Source organism: Neofelis nebulosa, chromosome 9 (genome assembly GCF_028018385.1).
Source record: "Neofelis nebulosa isolate mNeoNeb1 chromosome 9, mNeoNeb1.pri, whole genome shotgun sequence".
Classification (NCBI taxonomy): Eukaryota; Metazoa; Chordata; class Mammalia; order Carnivora; family Felidae; genus Neofelis; species Neofelis nebulosa.
Genome location: NC_080790.1, coordinates 111138529 through 111155400, shown reverse-complemented (window position 1 = coordinate 111155400; position 16872 = coordinate 111138529). Strand labels below are relative to the sequence as shown.

The following is a 16872-nucleotide window of genomic DNA, read 5'->3' as shown; positions in this document are numbered from 1 at the left end:
CCCAGGATACCAAGGTATCATGGTAAGATAACATACTAGTCTCAAAATGAGTTGTGAAGTGCCCCAGTTCCTCTATTTTCTGAAAGAGTTCATGAAAAATTGGTATTATTTCTTCTTTAAATGTTTAGTAAAATTCAGTGAGCCTATCTGGGTTTGGGTTTTTCTTTGTGGGAAGACTTCATAAGTTATTCAATTTGTTTACTGTTCTAGGTCTATTTAGATTTTTTATTTCTTGAGTCAGTTCAGTGATTTGGATCTAAGAATATGCCCATTTCATCTGCATTTTAACATTCATCGTTCATGGTATCCCTTTATAATTCTTTTAATTTTTCTAAGATTTGGTAGTGTGTTTCATGAAATCCCTCTTTCATTCGGGATTTTAGTAAGTTGTATCTTCCTTTTTACTTGATCAGTTTAGCTCAGAGGTTGGTAAACTAAGGCACATGGCTTATTTTCACATAGTCTATAAGCTAGGAATATTTTTCACATTTTAAAAGGTGTGCTAAAAACTCAAACAAACAAGAATATATGAAAAAGACCACCTGTGGCCCTCAAAGCCCCAAATATTCACTCTCTGGTCCCTTATAAAAAAAATTACCAATTCTTGCTTTAGCTAAAGTTCTCAATTTTGTTAATCTTTTCAAAGAACCAACTTTTAATTTTACTGATTTTCCTCTGCATTTCCTTGTTTTGTATTTCATGGATTTCTACTCTGATCTTTATTACATCCTGCCTTCTACTTGGTTTGGGTTTAGTCTGTTCTTTTTCTACTTCCTTATAGTGGAAGCTTAGGTCATGGGTTCGTATTCTTTACTCTTTCACTTAAAAAAAAAAATTATTTACTTATTTGGAGAGACAGTGAGTGCATGCATGAGCAGGAGGGGCAGAAAGAGAAGGAGAGAGAGAATCCCAAGCAGGCTCTGCGCTGTCAGCCTACAGAGCCCAACATGGGGCTCAATCCCGCGAACCATGAGACCATGATCTGAGCTGAGATGAAGTCAGATGCTCAACTGACTGAGCCACCCAGGTGCCCCATCTTAACTCTTTTCTAATACAGGCATTTACAGCTATAAATTCTCTCTCTAACCTCTGCTTTAACTAGGTCCCTTTAATTTTTTATAATTATCAAAGATCTATTTTTTTGAGCAATAATTAAAAAAATAATTTATAGAATTTATAAAAAAACAAGTAGCAAATGATTATTACAAAAGTGATACCTTTGAATATAACTTTCAAAATTTTACTTTGTCACTTTTTTTTTTTTTTTTTTTTTTTTTGAGAGAAAGAGAGAGAGCGTGATTGGGGTCGGGGCAGAAAGAGAGGGAGACACAGAATCTGAAGCAGGCTCCAGGCTCTGAGCTGTCAGCACAGAGCCTGATACGGGCCTCGAACTCACGAACCATGAAATCATGACCTGAGCTGAAGTCAGACGCTTAACCAACTGAGCTACCCAGGTGCCCTTTGTCACAACTTCTTAAGAGGCATACCGTGCATATGCTTAAAAATTTTTGAGGTGAAATTCACATAACATAAAATTAACCATTTTAAAGTGAGCAATACCAGTGTTATTTAGTGTCTTCACAATGTTGTGCAACCATCACCTCTAAGTCTAAAACATTTCATTACTCTAAATTCAGAGACACCCTGTATCCATGAAACAATCATTCCCTACACCTTCTCTACTCCCAGCCTTGGCAATCACCAGGCTATTTTCTCTTTCTATGGATTTACCAATTCTGGATATTTCATATATATAGCATCATTCAATAAATGACCTTAGTATCTGATTTCTTTCTTCGCATGTTTTTGAGGTTTTTACCCATATTGTAGCATGCATCAGTACTTCATTCCTTTTTATGGGTGAACAATATTCCATTGTATGTATATATTACAACTTGTTTATCCATTCATCCGTTGATGGACGTTTGGGTTCTTTCCACCTTTTGGTTACTGTGCTGCTGTCAACCTTTGTATATAAGGATTTGCTTTAGCACCTGTTTTAGTTCTTTTATATATATTCCTAGAAGTGGTATTAGTGGGTCATATATATTTCTACATTTAACTTTTTGAGGAACCATCAAACTGTTTTCCACAATGGCTATACCACTTTACATTCCCAGCAGCAATGTACTTTCTTCATAATTCAACTTTCTTCATATTCTCAATAATATTTCTTATTTTCTGTGATTTTTATTTTTTAAAATATCCACTCTCATGGGCATAAAAGTGGCATTTCACTGTGATTTTGATGTACATTTCCCTAATGAGTAGTAACGTTAAACATCATTTTGTATGCTTATTTCACTTGTCTATATTCTTTGGAGAAAAGTCTGTTTAAGTCCTTTGCACATTTTTTAAAATGGGCTTTTTGTTGCTAAGCTAATAAGAGTTCTTTCTGTATTCTGGATACTAAACCCTTAATAGACACATAATTTATAATTATTTTCTCCTATTATGTAGTTTGTCTTTTATGTTTTGATAATTTCCTTAAATGTACAAAAAGATTAAATTTTGGTGAAGTCAAATTCATCTTTTTTCTTTTGTGGCTCATGCTTTTGGTGTCATACCTAGGAATCTATTGCTAAATCTAAGATCATGTAAGTTTACCTCTATGATTTTCTTCTAAGAGTTTTCTAGTTTCAGTTCTTATATTTAGGTCACTGGTCCATTTTGAGTTAATTTTTATGTAGGATATGAGAAAGGGATCCAACTGTATTCTTTCGCATGTGAATATCCAGTTACCCTAGCATCATTTATTAGACTGTTCTTTCCATACTGGTCTTCACACTCTTGTCAAAAATCAACTGGCCATAGCTGGTTGGGATTCATTTCTGGACTCTCAAATCTATTCCATTGGTTTATACCAGTACCACATTGCTGTGATTACTGTAGCTTCATAGTAAGTTTTGAACTGGAAGTGTTAAGTTTTCCAACTCTGTTCTTTGTCAAAACTGTTTTGGTTTTTTAATTTTTTTATTAAAAAAAAATTTTTTTTTTTTAGCGTTTATTTATTTTTGAGACAGAGAGAGACAAAGCATGAACGGGGGAGGGTCAGAGTGAGGGAGACACAGAATCCGAAACAGGCTCCAGGCTCTGAGCTGTCAGCACAGAGCCCGACGCGGGGCTCAAACTCATGGACTGCGAGATCATGACCTGGGCCGAAGTCGGCCGCTTAACCGACTGAGCCACCCAGGCGCCCCAAAACTGTTTTGGTTTTGGGGGCCCCTTACAATTCCATAAGAATTTGTGGACTGGCTTTTCCATTTATGCAAAAAAAATGATTGAAATTTTTATAGAAATTACACTGACTCTATAGATTGCTTTAGGTAATCAATCCATTATTTTGGTTATTGTATTTTCATTTTCATCCAGTTCAAATGTGTTCTAATTTTGTGTTTTCTTTACCCATGGGCCATGTAGAAATATAGTATTTAATTCCAAATATTTGTGGGTTTCCCAAATTTCCTTCTTTTGGTGATATCTAATTTAATTCCATCATGATCAGAGAACACATCTTGTCAGGTTTCACTCCTTTTAAATTTATAGAGACTTGTTTTATGACCTAGCATAAAGTTTCCACTAAAGTTTAGTGGAACATAGTCATGCTTATTCATTGATGTTTTGTCCATGGCTGCTTTTGAGTTAAAACAGCAGAGTTGAGGCTGTGACAAAGACAATTCAGGTAATAAGTCTAAAATACTATGTGACCCTTTAAGAAAATTTTAACCAACACCTGGTAGCATATGGTCTATTTTGGAGGTTATTCCATGTGTGCTGAAGAACAATTGGTATTCTGCTGTCATTAGGTATTCTATAAATGCCTGTTAAGTCAAGTTGGTTGATAGTGTTGGTTCAACTTTCATAGATCTTTGGTGATTTTTGGTGTAACTGTTCTACCCATTATTGAGAGTGAGGTCTTAAAATTTTCAATTCTTATTGTTGAATTTCCTATTTTCCCCTTTAATTTTATCAGTTTTGCTTTGTGTATTTTGGGGCTCAGCTGTTAGGTGGGTATTTGTTTTTAACTGTTATATCTTCCTGATAAATTGATCATTTTATTATGAAATGTCTTTGTCTCATAATTTTTTTAAAAGTCTATCTTGTCTGTTGTTGGCATAGCCACTCTAGCTCTCTTATGCATATTCTTTGCAAGATTTCTCTTTTCCCATCATTTTCTGTCTTTGAATTTGGTGTGTCTCTTGTGACAGAATACTGTTGGACCTTTTTTTAATCCAGTCAGCCAATGTCTGCCTTTTAGTTGAAGTAATCTAGTCACATTCAATGTTATTATTGCTATGCTTGGGTTTATGTGCCATTTTGCTATTTGTTTTCCATATATCTCATGTCTTTTTTCTGACCTTTTTTGTATTGAGTGGATATTTTCTAATGTACTATTTTAATTCCTTTTTTGAATTTTAAAATATTTTTCCCTAATTGAGAATTTATTGACATAATTATAGATTCACATGTAGTTGTAAGAAATAATAGATCCTTTGTATATTTTGCCAAGTGTCCCACAGTGCTAACATTGAACAGTATAAATCATAACTATACAGGGCGCCTGGGTGGCTCAGTCAGTTAGGTGCTTGACTTCAGCTCAGATCATGATCTTGCAGTTCGTCAGTTTAAGCCCCCATTGTGCTCTGTGCTGACAACTCAGAGCCTGGAGCCTGCTTCGGATTCTGTGTCTCCCTCTGTCTGCCACTCCCCTGCTTGCGCTCGGTCTCTCTCTCTTTCTCGCTCAAAAATAAACATTAAAAAATCATAACTATATATTAGTTATATTTATAACGATAACATCACAAACGGGATAGCCATTGATATAACCAAGCTTACTCAGATTTCCTCAGTTTTCCTTATGCTTGTTCCTGCATGCATGCATATGTGTGTATCTACCGCCACAGAGAAGAATACTGAACAGTTCGAACACCAGAAGGATTCTTTCACGACAACACACTACTGCCCTTCACTCTCAGGACCTAACCTCTGGCAGTGACCAGTATGTCCTCCATGTCTAAGATGCTGTCATTTCCAAATTGATACATAAATGGAATAATTATGGAACTTTTTAGAGTTAGCTTTTAGCTTTTTCCACTCAGCCTAATTCTCTGGAGATTCAGGTAGGTTATTGCATGTATAGTTTGTTCCTTTTTATTCCACAGTTATGTATGTACCACAGTTTGTTTAGTCATTCATCTGCTGAAGGACATCTGGGTTGTTTCCAGTTTTGGCTATTACAAAAAAATCTGCTATGAACATTTGGGTACAACACACTTCTAAAATCCGTGGGTCAAAAGAGGTCTCAAAGGATACTTACAAAAAAATACAGTAAAGTTGACTGAAAATGGAAATACAATACATCAACATTGGTGGGACACAGATCAAGCAGTACCTAGAGGGAAATTCATACCACTAAAATGTATAACATTAGAATAGGAGAATTTCAAATCAATCTAAACTCCACATCAAGACTCTAGAAAACGAGCAAAATAAACCCAACTTAAACAGAAAGAAGGAAATAAAGAGCAGAAATCAATGAATTAAAAAAAGGAAAATGACCTAGAAAACCAATGAAACAAAAAGCCAAGACTGTTCTTTGAAACGATCAATAAAACTGACAAACCTGTAGCAAGGATTTAAAAAAAAAAAAGGCACAAATTACCAATATTAAAAATTAAACAGGAGGTATCACTACAGATCCTGCAGCCATCAAAAGGATTAGGGCATACACACATAAATTTAACAACCTAAATAAAAAAGACCAATTCCTCAAAAAACACAAACTACCATAACTCTAATATAAAGTAATTTGAATAGCTTTGTAACTTTTAACAGTTGAGTGTGTCATTTAAAAATACACAAAAAAGAAAGCTCCAGGCCCATATGATTTTACCCGAGAATTCTACCAAATGTTTAAAGAAGAATTAAAACCAATTATTGAAGATCTCTTGCAGAAAACAGGAGGAAATACTTTCTAATTAATTTTTTGAAGCTAGTATTACCCTGGTTGCCAAAGCAGATAAGGACAGTATCTCATGAACATAAACATAAAAATTCTCAACAGAATTTAGCAACTAGAATTCAGTAATATATAAAAAGAATTTTATATCAGGACCAAGTGGAGCTTATTCCAAGGATGTAAAGCTGGCTTAATATTTTTTTAAAAAAATCAATGCAATCACTATATTAAACAGCTAAAGGATACAAAAAATCATATAACCATAATAATTAACGCAAAAAAAAAAAGCATCTGACAAAATTCAACATCAATTCAATATAAAAACCCCCAGAAATACAGGATTAGAAGGGAACTTCCTTGACTTGATAAAAAGCATCTACAAAAAATAACAACAAAAAAAATCAAACACAAAAATACATGTGTTAAAATGTAGTGAGCCACAAATGGGATGTATAGCTTTCATGACTAGGAGGGAAGACTATGAAGCAAAGAAAACTGGATCATTTTAGTAAAATCTGAGAAGGAACAAAAGTTGTATGTGTGGGGGAGTAGTCATAAGAAAGCAAATGAAGGAAATATAAAATAAAATGGTAGGAACAAGATCTAAAGTTAATTATGAGGAAAATAAATGGTTTAAATCCCCTTAATAAAAAAGAGACTCTAAGACTACATAAAAACAATAATCAGTTATATGCTGTTTATAAGAAAATACTTGACAATTCTAAGAATTTTTTTTTTTTAATTTTTTTTTTCAACGTTTTAAATTTATTTTTGGGACAGAGAGAGACAGAGCATGAACGGGGGAGGGGCAGAGAGAGAGGGAGACACAGAATCGGAAACAGGCTCCAGGCTCCGAGCCATCAGCCCAGAGCCTGATGCGGGGCTCGAACTCACGGACCACGAGATCGTGACCTGGCTGAAGTCGGACGCTTAACCGACTGCGCCACCCAGGCGCCCCTCTAAGAATTTTCTAAATGAGGATGGTGATAGGAAAAATGAGCAAAAATATCTCAGGTAAATATTGTATAAGTGCCAATTTCGAACAAGTAGAAATGAAGGCAGAAACAGGTTACATGGAACAATGATGCTTTATGATTAAAAAATGAGAGGTATATATAACCAAATAAGACATATAGACATAAACCTTTACTTAACACAGCATCCAAATACAGAAGCAAAGGTTATTAGAAACACACTAAGAATTTGGTAAAAATATAACCATGGTGCAGCCTAAAGAGAGAGAGAGAGAGAGAGAATATAAACAATACCATTAACAAATAATACATATACATTTAGAACTTTGTATCTTACAGAGAAAACACATTCTTTTCAAATGACTCTGGAACATCTACATTTAGATAAACTGTTTATTATAAGGAACATTTAAAAGACCACATTCTGTGCCCACAATACAATAAAATTAACTCAACAGTAAAAAGATAAACAAAAGAAAACTAACTACTTGGGAATTCAAAAAATAATCTTTGAAATGACTTGGGTCCAAGAGGTAATCAAAATAAATTATAGACCATTTAGAAATTAATCACATTGGAGGAAAAAGCCTTGTACTAAGAGAAAAATTCATAATCTTCAATCTTGTATTACCAATCTTTATGAAAATAAATGAGCAAAAGAATTCACTTTAGAAGCTAGAAAAAGAGTAAATCAAACAGAATAAACTAGAAAAATGTATTAATAAAGGTCAAACAGAAATAGATGGGTTAAAACAAACAAAAAATTCCACAGGGGAACTGAAATCAACCAACTAACCAATAAAATATTAAGAATGTGAAAAAGATAAAAACTAGTGTTATGCTGACATTTTAAAAAATCTCTTATAAGAGAATTCATTTATAAATGTATGATTTTATAGGAATATATAGAATTTTATAGGAATAGGAACCAAACTGGCTCAAGAAGAAATCTTGAAAATATACAACTGTGTCTTCATAAAAAGGTCCAGACACTGATGGCAATGGAGGTGGAACTCCATCTAAACTTGTACAGATAATTCCACTACCAAAAAAACTGACCCAGAGTACAGAAACAAAGAAAAAACAAAAAAGGTAGAGAGCATCCCAACATCTTTAAGCAGGTAAGCATAATCACGAAACCAAAACTAAAACTATACAGTGGAGTTCACAAACTTGAGGCTTATGAGCTAAATCTGGGCTTGTGAATATGTTTTGTTTGGCATATACAAAGTTTTAAAAATTGAGAATAACAGTTTAAATTTGGGAGATATACAATTTGTGGGGCACCTGGGTGGCTCTGTAGATTAAACATCTGATTCCTGATTTTGGTTCAGGTCACGATCTCACAATTAGTGAATTGGCGTCCCAAACTGGGACTCTGTGCTGACAGTGTGAAGCCTCCTTGGGATTCTCTCTCTCCCTCTCTCTGCTCCATATATATATATATGTATATATGTATATATATGTGTGTGTATATGTATATATATATATACACACACATATATATACATATATATGTATATATATGTATATATATGTGTGTATATATATATATATATATATATATATATATATATACACAATTTGCAATGTCCAGCTTTACATGGAAAAAGATCAGAAGATCTAATAATTTTGGGCTTCATTCTTGCAGGGCAACAATTGCTCAGTGGTCTTCGGGCCTCCAAGCTGCTATGTTGCTGTGCAACTGGGAGGTGAGGAGGGGACATTCTTACATAGTAGGGTAAAGTGCACCCCTGGGCTAAGTCACTATGCTCTCATTTATCACAATTTCCACTATCCCCTAATACTCCCTAACTCTGAACCAAATGTCAGTAGGTCACTTGTAATTATCCTGTTACTTTTCTCAAAGTAGATAAATATTTCTACCTCTATCAAAAGAAAGAAAGAAAGAAAGAAAGAAAGAAAGAAAGAAAGAAAGAAAGAAAGAAAGAAAGAAAGAAAGAAATGAATCAAGGACTGTATGATTTTGTTTTCTACCCAAGTGTACTTGAGTGATTCAATTTTCTGCCTGGCCCTATTGCCACCAAGTTTGTTGCCTTTCCCTTATGATTTCTATCTTTGATTTTCCCACATCAGATAATAGAAATTCTCACCTATATTCTTTCTTAATACCTACATGGTATTTAACCCATCTAGAAACTATTGCATGGAAAAAAGGCCTAAAATTGTTTTTCCAAATGGTTAGTCATCTATTGCAAAGGCATTTGTAAAGCTCTTTCTCCACTGTCTTAAAATTCTACCTTTTTCAGAGTCACTTTTTACATATGTCTGGGTCTGTTCCTGGATTCTGCAGTCCCTTCACTTTTTTCTATCTGTGATAATGGCCTGCACCAGCATGCAATGTTTTGTTTTAATATAGCTTTATCATACCAATAATTAGTACATGATAGGGCAATATTTCCATTATTACTCTTCTTTTTTAATATTTTCAGTAAGCCTTTATGTATTATTATTATTATTATTATTATTATTATTATTTGAGAGAGCACGTGCATGCATATGGGAGAGGGGCTGAGGAAGACAGAGAATCCTAAGCAGGTTCCATACTCAGAGTACGGAGCCCAACATGGGGCCCTATCCCATGACCCTAGGATCACGACCCGAGCTGATACCAAGAGTTAGATGCTCAACGACTGGGCCACCCAGGTACTCCTCAAGGCTTTCTTATACCTTTTTTTTTTTTTTCAGATAAACAAAAGATATCCTGTTGGGAAGTTGACTGAAAGTATATTAAATTTATAGCTTACTTCAGGGAACTTATTTTTCATTTATTCTAGTTTCATTTTATGCCTTTCAGTAGACTTTATAGCTATATTCATACAGGTTTTATACTTTCCTTTAGTTTATTCCTAGTTATTACATGTACTTTTGCTGTTATTATGAATGGGATCTTTTCTTCCATTATGTTTTCTAAGCTGGTTATTCCTGGCATAGAGAAAAGCTACTGCTTTTTGTATATTTACTTTGGAGCCTAACATGGAAAAATTTTTTAGGGTAGGTGTGACTAAATGCCTACATAAAAATAAATCTTAATAAAGCACTCACAGCTCTGAGCAGTGAGACCCCAAGAACAACTAGCTACAAAACATACACCAAGGCAAATGAACATAGTGACTTTCAATCAGGCTTTTTACTTATATATCACCATTTAAAATAATTGTTATAAATATATTCTCACCAAATATAACTTTACTTTGAACTAGGTGATCTCTGGCTCATTGTTCTGACAATAAAATAGAAAATTTACAAGTTGTCTCTCAAGACCCTGCCCAAATGGGACAGTGCCCAAACAGTATGTGCTTTAGAAGATGCAATCTTTTTGTCTTCTAAGCATAACCAAAGATGGTCTCAGGAATGAATTACAAACATAAGAAAACCAAGATACATCCTTGTTTGTTTAGCTAGAGCATAGGAAAACAACTGCAGAAGAGATTATTCTCTCAGACCTGTGACTGAGGTTCAGCTGATGAGCCACAGTGTGGCCTTACTAGGCTGGCCAGGACCTGGCTCTACTGCAATAACTTGAGCCTAAAAGAATTAGATGGCAGGTTCTATGTCTCTATTAATAGTCAGGAGCAGATGTGGAGCCTCTGCAGCTCAGTCCAAGCTGACTGTTCTCTACTTTGTCAGAGGCCAATAAAACCACAACACATCTATTATGAGTTGGATTTGGTATATTTCACTACTAAAGAATACAGGAATTTGAATGTGTGCATCTCTGGAAAGATGCCTAAGAAATTGATAACATGAGCTGCTTTTGGTGAGGGGATGAGGTATCTAGGAGGACAGAGTCTTCATTATGGAATTTTCTGCATCTTTTTAATTTTTTGTATTTAAAGTAAAAGAAAAAATCCAGTGATGTATCTGACTAGTATTTGTCTATGTCTATAAAAGCTGGTAGAGCCAATGGTATTAAAAGATTTGATGTTTATTTTTGAGAGAGAGAGGAGCACAGGGTGCAAGTGGGGGAGGGGCAGAGAGAGAGGGGGAGACAGAATCTGAAGCAGGCTCCCTCTGAGCTGTCAGTACAGAGCTCTGCGCAGAGCTCGAACTCACAAATGGTGAGATCATGACCTCAGCCGAAGTCAGACGCTTAACCGAATGAGCCACCCAGGCTTCCCTGGTATTAAAAGATTTAAAGGGAGCAAGTATTAGAAGTCCATTTGTATAGAAGCATAAAGTATATGTACAGAATTAAGCATACATTTCCTGCCATATCTACAGTGCACCAGTGAATGTCAAGCATTTAGGTCCCCCAGAAAGCATCCCTATACCACGTTAGAATACTTCCAAGTTTAGCAGAGAAACACTGCTTAAGATCACTTACACTCCTTGATTCTAAATCTATTCTAATGTACCAAAGTTATACAGTAATTTTAATTCCGTTTCCCCCATGTGACTTACATAAGAGAAACTACAAAAGTTTTACTCCTGCCTAGTCAACACTTGAGTTCACCTGAAAATTCCTTTTTTTTTTTTTAACAAAAAACTGTTTAAGTTTATTCATTTATTAAGAGAGACAGAAAGAACAAGAGAGGGAGGGTCAGAGAGAGCAGGGGAGAGAGAGAATCCCAAGCACTCGACGCTGTCAGCACAGAGCTGGATATGAGGCTCAAACTGTGAGATCATGACCTGAGCTGAAACCAAGAGTTGGATGCTTAACCAACTGAGCCACCCAGGTGCCCCTGGTTCACCTGAAAATTCTATTTCTCATGATAAGTCTGTAAATTGATAGTCTTCTGAGCTTTGGTCAACAAGATTTTCCTAGGCCCTGGTTATCCTTGAGTATAGGTTAGGGTTGCATTTCCGTATGTGCAGAGGCCCAAACCCCAGAATGCAGAACCTCAGGTAGAGGTCATGCCCTGAGGTGCTTTGTGCCTGAGTACCTAAGCTGCTCCTCTTAGATGGTACCACCAACTCACTTCCTTCAAAGTGCTCCAGTCTATCACTTTCAGAAATTTCCTCTGCATTCCCAGTCTTTTGTAATCTCCTCTGGTACTGGGCTATTGGAGATTCTAAGATATCAGGGCTCAAAAATCTTTCATCTTCAAAAGGCAGACAACTAGACAAGATAATTGGTTGGTATTCTGTAAATATTTCTCTAAATGCATCTTGTGTTATCTGAGTTACAAGTCTAAGGTCATTTTTATCTTTCATCCTCCAGAGGATAGTTATTTCTAGTGTTAAACTGGTAAGTAGGTATGTGAGTATACTGTCTTTAAGTGTCAAATCTGGAAAATAAGTACATGTCAAACTCTCAACCTGGAGGCAAAGGTTGGTTTTTCTCTACAATAACTTCAGTTTTTCCTTTACTGAAACTTCTTCCTATTTGTAACACTCCCTCCCCCCCCCATTATTTGGAGGAGAGTTGCAGGAGCAAAAAACTAGGTATACAGGATTTGTTATAACCTATTTGTCTATTCCATGAATTTTAACCTGAATCTTTCCATTTGGCCTGAATTTTATTGACCACTCCACTATTCTTTAAAAAAATTTTTTTAATATTTATTTTTGAGAGAGAGAGAGAAAGAGAGAGACAGAGTGCAAGCGGGGGAGGGCAGAGAGAGGGAGACACAGAATCCGAAGTAGGCTTCAGGCTCTGAGCCGTCAGCACAGAGCCCGATGCAGGGCTCGAACTCACCAACTGTGAGATCAAGACCTGAGCTGAATCAGATGCTCAACCCGCTCAATCCACTGAGCCACTAGGTGCCCTGACCACTCCACTATCCTGATAAGATTTTTTTCCCCTTAAGGGATGTACATTTTTTAAAAAAATATTTTTACCACGGTGCTTCAAGGTGTTTTTTTTTTTTAATTCTAACTAGTTCTTTTTAATAGTCTTTGTGTCTTTTACTCTTTTCAGTCCTATTATTGACAATTCCATTCCTTCTACATTTCAGTTTTTTTTTTTTTTCCCCCTGCTTCTTCTATTACCATTGTTTTCTCTGGTTTTGTACACAGCTTTTCTCTTTGTTGGTAGTGCCCAAGTTCTAAAATCAAGGCTATGGTGCTACCTTTGCTCGCCACAACTGAACTCTGTCTTCTTATACATTTTATATTTCAGATGTTTGTTATTTTGGTGGGTCTCTTTTTACTCTGTCATATTCCCAGTAATTATTCTGCGTTGGCTCCATAAAGACTTTCTCTCCATTTTTGTGTAAAGTCTCTATTTTCAGTTTAAATCATTCCATCGGATTTTTATGAGACTTCACTTTGATGATGGTGAGGTATTCAAATTTGATGTCTTGTATTCCTTTCTGACCTCTGTCCTAAGCACAACCATACATACAATATAATTTCACAAATAATCCGCTTATCAGCACTTAATGACCAACTTCTATTTAATTCAGTCTTGTGATTCGGTCTTGTGATTAAGGACGGAACTCTTAAAAGAGTATGGATTGTAGGAAAAAGAGCAGAATAATGCTGAGATAGGAGTACAAAATGAGAAGTTGTAAAGAAGGAAAATACTCTCAGGTTGAACTTTACATCATAATTACAAAGGCAGTACAAAGAAATGAGACGTAATGAGCAGTTCTCATTCTTAGCATGAAAACAAACCCTAAATGTAATATACCTGCTTACTTTTAGAAATAAGCTGATTCCCCCCACAAATGTTTTTTCTCACAACAAAAGAAATAAAAATGTAACAGGAGAGCAATGCCTGTGTCACTCAAAACCATACTCTAATTACCTGGGGATGTTTAATTTTCAACATCTCTCAAGTTTGATGAATGGGCCAGTGAGCCTCTTTCTTTAGAGCCAGATCTTATTCTACATTAATGGCTCATCATCTCCTGGGTTCTTGTACAGGTGGGCATAATAGACACCTGCAGAGCACAAAACAAATATAATTCTTAAAAACTGGTAAGTGCTTCTAGTTGCTGGAGTAAATGTATTATTGTTGGTGTAATGCTAATCTACTTATTTACTAGAATTATTAAAAAGATGGATCATGAAAAGAAAAATCTTCAGTATGAACTTTAAAAAAATTTTTTTGATTATGTTATGGATATGTTATTTGAGAAATGGTTATCTTTTCTATTCCTTCAAGAAAACCAACTTGATTATACAGAAGGAATTTAAATGATTATTTGCAGATGACAGTAAAATAAAAAAGAATACTTACTAATAAATATACACAATCTATATTAAGAAAATATGAAAGATACAAAAGAAGATGTAAATAACTGAAAATATATATCTGCTTCTTGGTTGTGGAAACTCAATATTATAAAGATTATCAATTTTCTTTAAATCTATAGATTTAATGCAGACAAAATGAAAAATACTGCCATAATTTGGCTTTTTTTCTGGAGGCTGGAGGGTAGTTAGAGAAGCTAGTTCCAGTTCAACAGGAAAAATGAAAATGGGAAAATAGCAGACATATTCCAAAAAAGAAAAACTTGTGTTACTACCACATGAACTGACAGATTACAGGACAGAACAGAGATGTGATAATTAATCATAGCTGCAGTTTGCCAAATATCTCGTTTTCCATCTTCTGGGCACATGTATGACTATACTGATGGTGTGAGATTCTTCAGGGCCCTCTTCCCTTTAGCCAGGACAAAGAGCAATGTTCAAGATGGTGGCAACCCTGTTGGCCTAAGTTACTGAGTGAAAGTCATGGTGCTGAGCCTCCAGCGACCCTTGATGGACATGTACCAAAAGGAAAGAAATTTCTTATTATAAACCACTAAGAGTTTGAGGTTGTTATGGCGGTTTAACCTAGCCTACCCTGGTGGATACAAGAAAGCTGGAGAGCAGTCTAAATTCATATAGGAATCTAATATATTATAAAGTTGATATTATCCAGTAGTTGATATTACCCATTAGTAAGCACTCACACATTAGTGACATTGTCAATTAGTAAAACTGTCAGCCTCCATGAGAACAACTTGACAAAATTATGCATGGATTTACCCATTGACCCAGCAATTCCACATTTAGGAATTTAACTTTCAAATGTGCTTACATGTCTACTCAAAAACACATATATACCAGGCTCTTCTTTGCAGTCCTGCTTGTAATAGCAAAAGGTTGGAAGCAACCTAAATATGTAACTGGTTATAGTTTATCACCATAAACTAATTTTGCAGTTGTTAAAAAATGTTGTAAATAAGATACCTAGGAATAAACCTAACCAAAGAGGTGAAAGACCTGTACTCTGAAAACTATAAAACACTGATGAAAGAAAGTGAAGACAACATAAAGAAATGGAAAGACATTCCATGCTCATGGATTGGAAGAAAAAATACTGATAAAATGTCCATACTATCCAAAGCAACCTACACATTTAATGCAATCCCTATCAAAATATCAACAGCATTTTTCACACAGAACTAGAACAAACAATCCTAAAATTTGTATGGAACTACAAAAGACCCCAAATAGCCAAAACAACCTAGGAAAAGAAAAGCAGAGCTGGAGGCATCACAATTTCAGACTTCAAGTTATATTACAAAGCTGTAGAAATCGAAACTGTATAGTACTGGCACAAAAACAGACACATGGTCAATGGAACAGAATGGAAAACCCAGAAATAAAGCCACAATTCTATGGTCAATTAATCTTTGACAAAGCAGGAAAAAGTATCCAATGGAAAAAAGTCTCCTCAGCAAATGGCATTTGGAAAACTGAACAACAACTTGTAAAAGAATGAAACTGGACCACTTTCTTATACCATACACAAAAATAAGTTAAAAATGGATTAAAGACCTAACTGTAAGATCTGAAACCATAAAAATCCTAGAAGCGAACACAGGCAGTAACCTCTTTGACATTGGCTGTAGCAACTTTTTTATAGATATGTCTCCTGAGGCAAAGGAAACAAAAGCAAAAATAAGCTATTGGGACTACATCAAATTAAAAAGCTTCTGCACATCAAAGGAAATAATCAACAAAACTAAAAGGCAACCTAGAGAATGGGAGATGATATTTGCAAATGATATATTCAATAAAGGGCTAGTATCAAAAATACATAAAGAACTTATAAAACTCAACACTGAAAAATAATCTAATTAGGAAATGGGCAGAAGACATGAAGATATTTCTCCAAAAAAGACATAAAAAACGAAACGAAAAATTAACCAAAAGACATACAGAGGCCAACAGACATATGAAAAGATGCTTTACCATCACTTATCATCAGGGAAATGCAAATCAAAACTACAATGAGATATCACCTCACACTGGTCAGAATGACTAAAATCAACACAAGAAAACAAAGGTGTTGGGAGGATGTGGAGAAAAAGGAATCCTCTTGCACTGCTGGTGGGAATGAAAACTGGGCAGCCACTCTGGAAAACAGTATGGAGGTTACTCAATAAGTTAAAAATAGAACTACCCTACGATCCAGCGATTGCACTACTGGGTATTACCCAAAGGATACAAAAACACTAATTCAAAGGGATACATGCACCCCCATATTTATTGCCCCATTATTTTTTATTTTTTTATTAAAAAAATTTTTTTTAATGTTTTTATTTATTTTTGAGACAGAGAGAGACAGAGCATGAGCAGGGGAGGAGCTGAGAGAGAAGGAGACACAGAATCCAAAGCAGGCTCCAGGCTCTGAGCTGTTAGCACAGAGCCTGACGCGGGGCTCAAACTCACAGACTGTAAGATCATGACGTGAGCTGAAGTTGGACGCCCAACCGACTGAGCCACCCAGGTGCCCCTGCCCCATTATTTACAACAGCCAAAATATGGAAACAGTCCAAGAGTTCACTGATTGATGAATGGATAAAGAAAATGTGGTGTATATATATATACAGTGGAATACTACTCAGCCATAAAAAGAATGAAATCTTGCCATTTGCAACAACATGGATGGATGGAGCTAAAGAATGTAATGCTAAACAAAATAAGTCAGTCAGAGAAAGATAAATACCATATGATTTCACTCATATGTGG

General features: G+C 35.3%; 1 protein-coding gene across 5 annotated transcripts in view; it reads right to left on the bottom strand.

The window, feature by feature from the left end:
- Window positions 1-16872, bottom strand: part of RNF24 (ring finger protein 24) — a 79368-nt gene that overhangs the window by 39314 nt on the left and 23182 nt on the right. For 3 of the 5 annotated variants that reach the window (XM_058684995.1, XM_058684994.1, XM_058684996.1), the window contains exon 2: window positions 13649-13784. The exons of the other annotated variants lie outside the window; for them this stretch is intronic. The gene's annotated coding sequence lies outside the window, so the exon portion shown is untranslated. The remainder of the gene's footprint in view (window positions 1-13648; window positions 13785-16872) is intronic. 5 annotated transcript variants of the gene reach the window in all.